This window comes from Piliocolobus tephrosceles, chromosome 4, assembly GCF_002776525.5.
Source record: "Piliocolobus tephrosceles isolate RC106 chromosome 4, ASM277652v3, whole genome shotgun sequence".
In the NCBI taxonomy this organism is placed as follows: domain Eukaryota; kingdom Metazoa; phylum Chordata; class Mammalia; order Primates; family Cercopithecidae; genus Piliocolobus; species Piliocolobus tephrosceles.
The window spans coordinates 8,693,893-8,708,720 of NC_045437.1; the positions used below are offsets into that span (position 1 = coordinate 8,693,893).

The 14,828-nt window shown below is 39.2% G+C and overlaps 1 protein-coding gene across 1 annotated transcript in view; it reads right to left on the reverse strand.

Moving 5' to 3' along the window:
* SEMA5A (semaphorin 5A) overlaps positions 1-14,828 on the reverse strand; it is a 510,195-nt gene that overhangs the window by 299,226 nt on the left and 196,141 nt on the right. The window lies entirely within an intron of this gene.

The following is a 14,828-nucleotide window of genomic DNA, read 5'->3' on the forward strand; positions in this document are numbered from 1 at the left end:
TGCAGATTTTTAAATATTACAAAAGCCTCCTTAGGAGCAAGGACCAAGCACACAAGCACCATTTGCCTTCTTTCACATTAGATGTTCCATTTCCCTGTCCTTTGGGTTTCTATTTTGGTCCCATGATTAGACTTGTTAAACACATTCAGACCTTTCTAGATGAGAAATCCACAGTTACTTCTAGGCTTCATTTGCATTATTTTTTCTAAGGGAAATCAGGAAATAGCCACACTATAGAGACAGGTTTTTACAAGCACGGTTAACTCCTATTAGACAGCCTCCAGCCCAGAGTCCGATAATTATAAAATGACAGTATTTGAAGAGAGATAGGATGCTACTTTAATGAGCCATTTTTGCAGTTTTCATTAGCTCATTTTTAACACTAAAAAATATTCAGTGAGTTGCCCACCAATCATGGGATACCTTGTCATTATCATTGACAATTAACCATGTCATCTGATTGTCTTTTTTTCTGGGATTTAGTATTTTGAATAACACCACCCTGACTAACCAGGCACATAACAACTGTCAAATCAATGAAGATGTTGGTTTGAGGAAAAAGTGTGTAACACAGGAAAGGATCTCCTCCAGCAAACACTGATGGTAAACACGTCAGTGTTATGTTTTTAATGGGGCATATGGAAATATGCCCCCCATTCCATATCATATCCTGCAGAAATAGCTTTGTTGATGTGAATGAGAGTGACTATTTTCTCAGGAATAGTTCTGTATAATAAACATGTCTTTTCTCTACTAACAGTTATTGGGGGAAGTGATACCATGTAAAGTTTATCTTCTGCTTAAAGGAAACCAGGGGGGAGTCATATAGAGAGGGATTTGTAATGTGTATGATATCTTGAGGTTTTAAGGATTTTTATATAAATTTCTACATTTTATAGGCAAATCAATTAAAACAAAATACAAAGAGCAAGGTATGTACAATGCAATGGAACTATGAAAAGTTATTAACAAACAATCCTTCCAGGACTTCATAATTCAGTTAAAGAAACAGCACTAGTATCCTTAAACAGGGTGTCTATCAATGCAAGTGTTTATAGGGGCTTGTGGGGTTACAGGATTTATTCTTATATGAAAAGAAGAGATGATTGAGAGCTGGGGTAAAACAAAAGGAAAGATTTGACCAGAGAGTGACAGGAAAGTTGTCCTAGAGGGGCAAAGCAAGACAGCAACATGGGAGTCCATGGTGCTCCCTGTGGCCATAACTGGTATAACTCATCTTCACTCCATCAATGTCTCCATTCCTGGGCAAGAGAGAACCCAATGGCTCTTGTGCCTGCATCGCTCCCTGCAGTGCATGCAGCATACAAAACAGCACCTTGAATGCGATAGGAAATAATAAATGTGTGAAATGAAGTAAGAACGAGTAAGTGAATTCAAGAGAGAAATAATAAAAAAGGAAACGAAATAGGAAAAAGAGAAAGGAGAAAAGAAAAAGCAATAGCAACTTACGAAACTACTAGGACAGGAAACTGAAAGGTTTATTTAAATACAAACTGTAGAAAAATTCACTTTCACTTTAAAAGGTTTGGACTTCATTTCATATGTGACAGCAATGCCTTGAAAAGTTTTCAGGAAAACACTTGACCCACTCGAGCAGATGCCTTTGGAATATCAATGAGCCCTTGACAGAAAGGATGGTCTGCAAAGAGTAGAGAATGGGAGGAAAAGTAGTATATTTTTTAAAAACCTAAAAACCATACAATTAGGTATGGGCTTACAATTTAGGTATTGGCTTTGAAAATGAATAAAGAAGATGTGGGATCACTGATTAGAGATGAAGTCAAGGGAAACAAGTTAAAGAGAACAAAACAGTTTCCAAATTAAATGAAAAAGAAAACAATGATGACTGAGAGGCAGGTATCAGGAGTTTGAGGTGGCTTTAGAGAAAGTTAATAACTTCAGGTACAACAATGGGAATGTTGCACATGAAAAATTTCCAATGGTAGGCTGGCCCACAGCCATTGTTAAACATTGCTAAGACCTAGAAATATCCATAAAGATGTTCTAGTTCAGGAGGTTCATCATTCAGATGGGAAACACATGACCAGGGAGCACTGCCAGGACCAGGCTCCAGAGTGAACATCAGGGGCTCTGTTCACCGCAACTCACAGCCCCCAGAGCTGGGCTCACATCCAATCTTCAAATCGCGTGAGGGAAGAACAGAGGGCCAAGGGCTGACCTTCCTGCTAGGGGAGTGAAGAGATGAGCCTCTAATAGGAAAGAAGACTGTGAAAGATAGAAGAAAATCAGGTTACTCATTTCCCATGCATTCATCTTTCTTTTTAGTTAGAAGACTGGGAAGAAAGTGGCCAGAGGGAACCAGGCTAAAGAGACATAGTGAGGTTTTGGTCCCTATACTGAACAACAGGAAGGCAGTTATGCTACTTCCTAAAATACCCTGAAGTAATAAAAGGAGTCATGTACAGAGGAAAAAATGAGTTAACAGCATATAGTTCTGTCAATATTGTTCAAGTTTCCTTATTTGAAATTCTAATGAACTTTCCCAATAAAACTGTGTATTTTTATGGTTAACATAGATCAAAGTTGAGTAATCTGCATATTCTCTTCTTTTTGACTTTCCTGCAGAAGGTCGGCCATCTTAACTTTGCATATTACGTTGGCTTCTATCTCACTGATACCATGAGAACCTTGTGAGAAAGTCTCTACACCAACTCACCTCTTGAGCTAAAAAGAAGCCTGCACCAATAACTATCCTCCCAACTTTCCCAACAGATCAGAGAAAAGGCACTCGATCCTCTTTTCAAAGATCAGTTGCTCTTATCTCTTCTTTCCTCTTTAATCGCTTCTCTAAATTACCTAGGCTTTCCTCTGAAATCTCCAATGTTACCTAGGCCCTTTCCCTCTGCCTATATGTACATCCTGTCCTATTTTTAAAAACATTATATATTTTTATTATACTCCCGTGTTATCATAGCTTCAAAAACCCAAATAAAATGCATAATAAACTTCCAAGTACAATATAGCAATATATCAAAAAAAACACACACACATACAGACACACACACACACACATACACACACACACATACACATACACTATATTTCATATGGAATAGGGCTTATCCCAGAAGCACAAGGATGGCTCAGCAATCTTAATAACAGAAAATCTATTACTACAGTTCATCGTCACAATAACAGATTTCAATAGTAGCAGGAAAACATTGTCAATACAGCTTTCTAAGGAATCAGAAAATGAACAGTTTTGGAAACAGAAGAGCTAAAAGAGTTCAGGGCAATTGGTCACAAGCTACATGCCAGGGGAAGGTCGGGGAGAGTGAGGGAGCAGGAGGGGGTCCACACCAAGTGGTGAATTGAGGGGATAGAATTTTCAGTAACATTAAGATGCTCATTGCCCCCAAATAGTGAGTTTACCTTTTTTCTCCTATCCCTATTTTCTGATATTGCTGAAATAACCATATGATGAAATGGAGCTTAAATATGGCAGTCAATATGACTATATATATATATATATATATATACACACACACATATATATATGGAAGCTAAGTTATAACACAAAATTTATAAATTCCAACTGAATACTTGATAGATAATCTATAATGTTTGACATTAACTATCCTAGATAATCCAATTTTTACACAAACCTTTCCATGATTGTTGAAACATGGTCTCCAGCAATGATTTTTTTATTGCAAAATTACATGCATTGATTCATATTTGCCTTCTCTTACAGCTACATAAGCTCCCATGTGATCGGTGTGTCAATATTTTATCAAAAGTATAATTCCATTTTTTAAGTAACACAGCCTTACAACTTCAAGAAACGATTTCTTTTATGAACAAGTCAGTATTCATAAATTTGGTGCAAAATATTTGACAAATATAAACTAGAGATAAGCTAAATAGATTCAAGTTAATGTCCCTTCCATTTAAAAAAGAAAGAAAAAAAAAATCAAAGAAAAAAGAAATGCAAAGAAAAAGAAAGGGGAAAAGGGGTAAAAGCTACTATTTTGAAAAAGCAGACACTAAAGATAGCCAAGGTAATGATGGTTGTAAGCCAAAAAACAACAACAAACAAACAATAAAGAAAAGCTCTTGTGGAAGACATGACAGTCATTCCAAAATCGGATTGAGAGCCACTCCACATGCTAACGCCTGCAGCACCAACTGTCCAGAAACCAATCCGATTTGTTAGCAAACACTAACCAAGGAAACCTCCCAGGTACACTGAAGGCTGGCTCCGGATACCTGTTTCCTTCCTCACACCTTCAAACTTCAGTTAAGTAAGGGGCTGAGAAAGCAGGATTTCAAAAGCTATATGGGTGACTTGAAACCCACATTGGAAACTAAGATGCAAGTCAAACTAGGTGGGGCCAGGACACGGTGGGTAAAGATTGTTGAAAAGCACGGAGAGCAACATACATAACACACAAAGGTACAGTATGTAGAAATACAACTGCATATCACAGCCTGCTTCTATTTATCATGTAGTTATGTAACTGATTTACTCTGCATCTCTGCATCATGAAAATAATAATGCTAACAATATGATTATCAGTAAAACAGCTCAAAAATAGCTAACATTTAAATAGTAGGTTCTATCTTAGGTACTTTATAAGTATTACTTCCTGTATTTCTCACACCTGCCTTATTCATAGGTGAAGAAACTGAAGCACAGTAAGGGTGAGTGTTGTCAAGATCAATAGCTGGTAAGATACAAACCCAACCAGCCTAGTTTTTGTGCTTCTAGTCAGTATGCTATATTATTAAACTTCAGCAAATATAAAATTTAGTTTCCTATACAGCACATTTGGAAAATTATAGGAAGAAAGAAAACCTGACAGCCTCTCCACTTTGAAAGTTACTCTATTCCCATTGATAGACTATTAAGCAAAATCACTACTCACTCAGTTTTCAACTATGGACTAGAGAAAAATGAAATACAACAGGAAGCTGGGTTTCTCAAAACCAGCTACTACTTTAACCTGTGAATAAAACATCCATTGTTTTTGCCCATGTTAATAAGGGTGGTGATCTACACAAAAACCATTCATCATTTTTATTACCCAAGTGTCTTTATGTAAGAATGGAGGAAAAAAAATGACAACCATATGCTGATCTGCTTCATTGGAGTGAAGAACATTCTGAAATCAGAACATAGGAATGATACAAGCAGTGTGGAATGCTTGCGTTTCTAAGCAGTCTAAATCACTCAACTCCAATATGGCAGAAGGGGGGTGGGGACCAGGTACTGCCCTGAAAACGGAAGAGCTGGGTCTTCACCTCCCCAAGATGGGCACTTTCTGTGGGCAGCACAGGAAAAGAAGTGCAGGGCATATTCTCCATGGAAGAATTCTGGAAGTTCTTTTTTCTGACCTCTTCCTGAAGTGGCAAAAAGAGCCATCCTACCTCAAAGGTAGGTAGGTACCTATTATGCTTTAAAGTTGGCATGCTTCTCCCTTCTATGGACTTCATTTTTGGTTTCAGTGCATTACATAAACCATCCTATCAGTGAAATCTGAGCCACAACTATGATAGGAAAACAAGGGAGTGGAATGTTTAAAAGCCAACACAAGTAAAAGAAGAGCACGGCAGGTCTGTGCTGGTGTACAATGCTGTGTCTTGCCTGCTACCAGTTTCCTTCCCTTTCCTTTGCAGTCTGCATTACCAGGCCCTGTTACTCCAGCAACCACTCAGAACAAGGTAAGCTCACTTTGGGCAATAAATCAGCAGCAACCCCATGCCATGTGTACCCCCAAAATAAGACACATCAGGCCTTCAGTCAACTTGGTTCTCTCTGAAATCTCTTCAGTGATTATCATAGCTTTCGGTTCCAAAGCTTCACACACTTGTCTGATGCCAGTGTGTGAATGTAAAACACTTCATAAGAGAGGAAACATGCACATTCAGAGATGTTTAAAATATGCTGGTGAAAAACATACATATCAGAATAACCAACATCTCTTACTTATACTTTTTTATTTACTAACTATATTTTTAGCACTGACTTGGTATCAGGAATTGTGCAAGATACTTTTACATATTAACTATTTTTATGTTTATAATCTTGTGAAGCTACAGCTATCATTTTTGTTATAAACTTTTTTAAACCCCTGAGATTTTGAGAAGTTAAATATCCAAACATGACATAAGGATTAAGTAGCTAAACTGGAATTTAAATCCAGAATAAGACTAAGGCAATATTTCTGTAAGAAACCAATTAAAAATCAATTTTCCAAGGAATGTGTAAAGAGAATGACTCCTTACTGCCTAGTAACATATAAGCACGGTTTAATTTATCAAAAATGGTAGTTGTACGTACCAAAGGAGAGCAAAATTGGAAAGAAGGGAAGCTGGTAACTTCCAGATAGAGACAGGAATGTTCCAGCCTGGCTGCCCACTGGGTAGGGCACAAATGAAGAAGGAGTACCCCAGAGAAAAACAGAAAGAAACCAGGGCACACCCCAGGCAGCAAGAAGTCTAGAGTGAAGAAGATCTCAATAGTGGAGGATTTTTCTCCCTCAATAGTTTTGCCAAGACAAGTCCTATTTACATCAGCAAGCTCCAAAATGTACATATATGCTAAACCTTACTTTTGCTTTGTAGAAAGGTTGGAAAATATGAGGCCAATTTTTTTCTCCAAATATATGAGCCTCTACTATTTTCAGTATATCTCCTATCGAGGGCTTAGTTGAATCAAAGCAGCTTACAGCAGGACATGACATTAGCTGCCCTGCAGTCCAGCCCTTGACTTTATAGTTGAGGGCAGATGTGCTACACCACCTGCCCAACGCTATGCATGTGCAGTGAGCTGGAAAATCCCAGCTCCTAAGATTTCTTTGTTGGTCTATTTTCTTCCCTATCACAGCACTAGTAGAATATCTAAGTAGAAGTACCATGGCTGAACCTCACCTAACAGTGGTGTTTAGATCCTGAGATTTGACAGGTATTTATGATATGGCCTGAAAATCATGCAAACAATTGAAAACATGACGTAAACCTACCCCTGTTTCAGAAAGGTAGTGCAGTTCTATTGGTTACGAGATGGTCATTGTTTCCAGTGGAATTCTGCTTCCTAACATTTCTCTTAAAATACCCTGGAAAAATATCAAACACGTTTCTTTAGTTGTTCTATATTATCCTGCGACAATCTAACTTGGAGAAATGATGGGCCTGGAAAGTCACATGGGAGTCCCTTCCAGATATGAAGTCTGTCCACCACCTGCCCTGTCAGCCTTGGTCACCAGCTACCTGCCCCATGCAGGCCCCTGCTCCTGCCCTCCCTGGAACAGTGCATGCATTCTTTCCTACAATTTCACAGATTGGTGGGTAGTGTTTAATGCTGATGTACATTATGGATACATTTTATAACATGGATTCCAGGACGTAAAAAAAAAAAAAAAAGTGGTCTCTACCAGGCTGACCACATTATCTAAGCACATGAAAATTTCTAAATGATATACTTTAACGGACCAAAATTATATATATATATATCTATAGTTATCAATATATCTAGGTCCCAAGGCCATCACACTCAGCAAGCATCCTCCTTCAAACTACCCAGTATAAGAACAAGAATGCTCTTGCGGACTGCACAAACTTAGTGACTTAGATTAAGCTTTCCAAATGCGGAGTATAGTCATATTGTATCTAGATATACTGTGTAGATGTATATACACAATACATATAGTGTATTATACATAACACAATGCATATATTGTGTATATGTATATACATGTATTTATTCCTATACATGTGCATACATACAGACACATAAATACATGACAGGGACAGAAGGCAGAGAAATTCTACATGGACATGTAAGGGTCCCTGGAGAAGCCCCACCCTCAAGCTGAAAACCTGACACTGCAGCCCGAAGTGAGAGCTTATATTCTGTTTTCCCGCTTGAACGTTACCTTTTCCTAAACCACCCATGGCCCCACCCCACCCCGTCCTGTGCCTATAAAGACCCCAGACTCAACTGGCCGAGAGGAGAAGCTGCTGGACATTGCAGACTATGGCTGGATGTTGGAGAGAATTTGGCTTGACTTCAGAGGGACAGTTTGATAGCGCAACTTTGAAGAATCCGGCCAGAGGTGGCTGGACTCCAGGGGAAGATTACCTTCCGGCCCCATCCTGCCCCTGGAAAGGGGATGCCCTTTCCAGCTCCCCTTCCACTGAGACCCACTTTCACTGGCATTTACCACCTTTTACCTCCACATTTACCACCTTTCAGTTCGTTCATGTAACCTTATTTTTCCTGGACACCAGACAACAGCTTGGGAGTCATGAGTGCAGACACAAAAGGGCCCACTGAGCTATTAACACTTAAGCTATCTGCAGGCAGCAGCGCTAAAAGAGCACTGTAATACGTCTCCTGGGGTTTCAGGGGTCACGGGTTCTCTGCTAGATGTTGGTGCGGGGCCCACAGGGAGTTGGCTCCTGCCAGCATCCAACATTGCTCACCCTGGCTCCAGCATCTGCTCACCTGTGTGTTCCCTCCAGCATGGGGTGGAACACAGAGGGTCTGAGTGAGTGGAACTCACCCCTGCCAGTGCCATAGTGGCCAGCTGGTTCCAGCACGTGTGCACTCCAGTTCCCACCTTGTTTGCACACTCCCACCGACAAGAGTTGAGAGTTGAGGGCTGAGTAAATGAGGCACCCTTATCGCAAGTCCTGGGAAGTGTCAGGGAAATATATCGCTTCATACATACATAGATATATAAACATAGGCATCAATGTAGTCATTCATACATATGTGTGTATATATATATGTATTTGCCTCAGTGTATTTAAATAGATATTATAGACACTTATAGACTACAGTAGAGAGAAAAAAATTATCCCAAAAAATTTCTGTATGAAATGAGTATGTCCCACTTACAGAACTTTTAAAAAATAAAAATATTTAATAATAACCAATTAGAGAAATTAAAACATTTCATATCAGGAAAAAAGACCCAAAATAGCAAGAAGCATAAAGCACCCTTCATTTGCATTTTCATTTGTAAATATGACACTTAAAACACAGCATTTTAAACATGCAAGCAATGCTTTTTCAAATCTTTTTTGGTTTCTATTGCAGTCTGTTTAAAGCGAGTCAGGTGTTCTACCAAGTCTTCATATGACTTTGTTGCATTAACACATAGTATACCTAATCCATTTTTCACATGTTCATTGTAGAAAAATATTCACAAACTACAACTTTTGCAAAAGGTCTACACTCTGGGTTTGGATTCTTGTGAAGTTCACTGTTTCATCTTAGGCAGCCTTCCTGGTGGATGTCTCAGAAACCAAAAAGCTGTGATAGCTCCTCTTTACTCCATGGGGTCCTGACTGGGTCTTCCTTCAAACACCATGTGAAAACTGCAAGTCTCTTGTCACATATTTTTTTTTTTTGCATCCTGGAATCTATGGCATAAAATATATCCATAATGTAAATCAGCATTAAATACTAACCACTAATCTGTGATTGTAGGAAAGAATGTGTACACTGACTCAGTGAGGGCAGGAGCAGGGACCTGCATGGGGAGGCAGCTGGTGACCAAGGCTGCTGGGGCAGATGGCCAACAGGCTTCATGTCCAGAAGGGACTCCTGTGTGACTTTCCAGACCTACCATTTCTCTAAGCTAGATCGTCACAAGATAATACTTAACAACTAAACATATTTTTCCCGGGTATTTTGAGAGAAATCGTAGGAAGCAAAATTTCACTGGAACCAAATATTGTCTCATAACCAATTTAAATGCACTACCTTTCTGAAACGGGGGTGGGATTAATGCATTCCACTGTTACCCCATGTTTTCAATTCTTTGCATGATTTTCAGGCCATACCACAAATACCTGTCAAATCTCGGGATCTAAATGCCAGTGTTAGGTGAGGCTCTGGCTACGCTGACCCAAGGAGTTCTGAGTCATTCAAGGGTTGCCTCAGACCCACTTGGCAAGTGCAAAGAGACACTAGTGAAAAGTTGTCAGCAATCTGGGTTCAAAATCTGTCTCATGGCCTAGAGTTGCCTTCCCTTTTGTTTATAACTTTTAAGATCTTTGTAAATTCCTATTTCATTAAACCATCTGAAGCAATTAATTAGGATAAGAAACAAGCTGATAAGTGCCTGGGTTTTATTGCTAGATAACTCATAGAAGAAGCAATTTCTACTCATTCATCAGGAAAGACAGATTTTTTTTTAATTTATAAGATTATGCAAATTCATATATTATAACACAAACTAAGCTTGACCTTCAATTTCCTGATAACTTTGTCCTTCTTGCTATGAAGTTGGTACCCAGCCTGCCACTCCTTTAAACTTTACGTGGCTTCAAAGTACTTCGAGTCACCCATAGCAAACTTTACCCATGTGGAAGGGTTTTAATTTTGACTCCTGACCTGCAGCATATTTAGGCTATAAAATCTAATTGCAAAATCTCCATGTTGTGACAAAGAACAACAAAAAGTAATTTCCTTTAGATTTATAACTTTAGAATTACAAATGATGTTAATATGACTAAAATTACAAAAATGAACAATTTTCATTCAATAGGCACTTAGATTATTCCAGAAGTGGCCAAAGTGCTGGCTGTGTAAACAGTGATAGCCAGAAGACTGACAGGTACAAAGAAAGCCATTCGCCATCAGATAACGACAGAGATTGCAGGAGAACATGTTAGAGATTTCTTAGAGCTTCCGGGTGTGTGGTTTTAAAATATCCAGAATAGTTCTGCTACATATTCAGAATTTGCCAGACCTCAGCTTTAAGACAATAAATCATTTGCTTAAGGAAAATCTCTTTCTGTCACATCCTCACAATTCACGCATAAGTTTCCTGTCTGCCTCTTCACTATTGGAAAATCTTTATGTTCTAATCTAAGTCACTACTTCTGCAGACCCTAAGATCCAAGGGAAGAAGAAAGCTGTGGGAATTCAGGAGACAAGACAGGGTTGTGCAAGGAAGTCGTCTTGCTTGAGGAGAGGTCTAATAAGTCCCAAGGTGGCCTCTTCGCCGAAGTACAGATTCTATCTACACATCAGAACTAGAATATGTTTTCCAAGTCAGACCAAGGTTTTTCCAGGAACTTTAGGGTTAAGCATTAGGTGGATGTGCACCAAAAATACTGCGGCAGCACAGTAATTCATTGATGTAGTCAAGTAATACTTATTTATTGAGTACCTGTTACATGGAACAGTAGGTACTGCCTGGAATACAAAGTTATATAAGACAGACCTCTGCCTTCAAGGCATTTATAATTTAGCTAAGATGAGATACACACAAAAGAGAGTTAAACTGAAGAAGATAAATACTATCTGATCCCAGGGAAAAGCATAAAGATGATAAATGCTCTAAGGCAGCACCATCCAATGAAAATATAATGTAAGTTACACATATAATTTTGTATGTCCCAGTAGCTATGTTAAAAAGCTGTTAAAAAGGTTTGGGTACAGTGGCTCATGCCTGTAATCCCAGCATTTTGGGAGGTCAAGGCAGGCAGATCACTTGAGGTCAGGAGATCGAGACCATTCTGGCTAACACGGTAAATCCCCGTCCCCACTAAAAATACAAAAAGTTAGTCAGGCATGGTGGCATGCACCTGTAATCCCAGCTACTCGGGAAGCTGAGGCAGGAGAATTGCTTGAACCCAGGAGGCAGACGTTGCAGTGAGCTGAGATCGTGCCACTGCACTCCAGCCCTGGGCGACAGAGCAAGACTCTGTCTCAAAAAAAAAAAAAAAAAAAAAAAGCAAACCATGCTATCAAAATAAAATTCATTGAGATATTTTTGTGGTATGTATTCTAAGTCTGAAATCCTTACACTTACTGCACATCTCAATTTGGACTGGCTACATTTCAAGTACTTTGAAGCCATACCTGGAGAGTGACTACACGATTGGACAGCACATACCCAAGATATTAAGAACAGGCTCCCTTGGTAACATGGAGGCTTTGTTGGATGGAAAAACAAATTTACTTGTCTTCTCAGAACCAGCTGCCATGGAGGCCAGCACAACCTAATCAGGCACTGATTCCAACAAAACTACCCTCCATTTACCAAATATACTGATGAAAGTAACACAGTCCTTGGAATTTGGTTGACTTGGGTTGGAATCTCTCATGCAGAACTTTTTTCTGTGGAACCGTATTCATCAAGTAGTTTAGTAATGGGTTGATTCAGCACGTCTGGAGTATTCAAGCCAAGCATGTTCCAAGATAATGTCTGGTCTTTGACTGGCTCCTGGGAAATAATATCTAAGCCCTTACAATATTCTGTCTGACAGGAGTGTCTCTCTCTCTCTCTCTCTTGACCTGAGATCTTTGAGCCATGCCAGATAGTTTACACTGACAATGCAGTTTACGGTGGGGACCTGTGGCCAGGCTGTATCTGGTTGACTTCAGGAAGGGTTGGAGTCTGAGTAACTAAGGTCAGCCACGCAAGTATTCCATGCCTTTGTGATCAACCCTCAATAAATCCCTGGAAACCAAGGCTACATTGCGTTCCTTTGGTTGGCAATATTCCATCCATTTTGCCAAATGTCATTTCTGGGAGAACACAGTGCTGTCCTTATGACTCCACTGGGAGAGAACAGTCTTTCCCGAGTTTTCCTGAGCTCAGGATTTATACACAGTCTTTCCTGAGCTTTGCCCCACATGCCTGTTATGGGTGCTAACTGTAATCTGCATCTATCCCATCACTGTAGTCAACCCTAACTGTAAGTATAAATGCTTTTCTGAGTTCTGTGAGTCCTTCTAGAGAATCATTGAACCTGATAGTGGTATTGGACACCACCAACTCAAAGCTTCTCCCTCTTGTGATGATAATCCCAGTCAACACAATGATAAAACCTATATAAATATCCCTGGACACAGATGTGTTAGTTTGAAAGAGTCAGAAATATATAGAAATCACTCTCTCACTTTATCAGGGCATTATGGTAATCTAGGAATTATCTAGGAAGAGATCCAGTTCCCTCCAATAGCATCAGAATCTCTTAGGCAGCCAGTCTGTAGCTTTTCCAAAGAGTAAATTGCTTCCTAGGATCAAGCTTGCAACTTCTTTACATGAGTTGTAATAGGCATGTGGCTATAAACCAGACAAACGCCACTCATGATCCAGTTCCCTCCAATAGCATCAGAATCTCTTAGGCAGCCAGTCTGTAGCTTTTCCAAAGGGTAAATAAATTCCTTCCTAGGATCAAGCTTTATTTGAATTGTAATAGGCATGTGCCTAGAAACTAGACAAACGCCACTCATGATATAATTAGTGTGTTTCATTGTTATCTTTCTTCACATATTTTATAGCCCCCGCCCTGTTTTTTTCAAAATCAACGTAAGTTTCTTGCCTTATGTATTCTTACTCTCACAGAAACCAATACATTACCAACAAATTAAGAAAAAATTAAAGATATTACATTCCATTTTTCATTATTCTATTGAGCAATTAACACTGATATTCAATGAAGAAAGTCAAAATGCAATCTGCTTTGGATAAATATTTCAACAGAGTGGGATAGAAGAAAAGTCAGATCCCACGTCATGAGTGTCCCCAGTTCACTGTGAAATACACCCACACAGGTGAAGACATATTCTTAGTCTGTGGTGTCCCCATGGACTTCCAGACATATGGACTAGCTAAAAGTTTTTGGAAGCCAATCAAATCTCAAGTATCAAAGCTTGAGACTCTACTTGCATTGCCTTTCTTTGTCTGCAAGGGTCTACAGACCAAGGCACTCTACCTTTGGCCTTCACTCTTTCTCAAACTCCCCTGCTTTTCACTTCTCTCTCATCATTCGTTCAAGGAGACCCCCTTAGCCTTGTCATAACACTGATTCTCATTTCTCCATGTTGATATCAGGATTCCATCCTGTCTGAATTATCTTCCTATGTACTCCCTGTTTATTCAAATTCTAATGAATATAACAGGTCAGGTCGGGGGGTACTTAAGAGTAGGGTATAAGTTTACTAATATCTGTGTTCTCATATCTAGTGAAACAGTCTTCAATGCATGTGCTCAATGGAACATAGGTCATATCAAAGCAGTATGCAGTGCTATATGTCATCTGTATTCTTTCGTAATAACCTCACTAACCTCCCCCCTTTCCTGGCCACCAGACACTGCCATTCTGATATATCTTTTTTTTAAATTTCTTTCTATCTATCTATCTATCTATCTATCTATCTATCTACCTACCTACCTACCTACCTATCATCTGTCTATCTAGAGACCAGTTTATGGCACTGGCTAATTTTTGTATTTTTGGTAAAAACAGGTTTCACCATGTTGCCCAGGCTGGTCTCGAATTACCAGGCTCAAGAGATCCACTGGCCTGTGCCTCCCAAAGTGCTGGGATTACAGATGTAAGACACCGTACCTGGCCCAATTCGATGTATCTTGACTAGCAATTGTGTTCAAGAAGCACTTATGAACTATATTCTACCATTCTTTTGATCGTTTTACATGGGATTGTTTATATCCAAATAATATTGTGAATTTAGTGAAAGAGATCATCTTTAACATTTATAAAATATCAGTATTAGTCTATGCTCTAAAAGAGGGATTGGCAAACTATGGCCTATGGGTCCAATCTGTCCCATCACCTGTTTATTTCATAAAGTTTTACCGGAACACAGCCATGCCCATTGTTTACATATGTTCTATGGCTGGATTTGTGCTACACTGGCAGAGTTGAGTTCAGACTATTTGACCTAAAAGGGCCAAAAATGAAAGTATGCCAACCCCTGCTCTAGAAAATCATAGAGTAAAAGGTTCAACAAATATGTATTACAGATAATTAAACATGCTAAGCATAGTGTTTTAGAAACAAAAGAAGGAAGG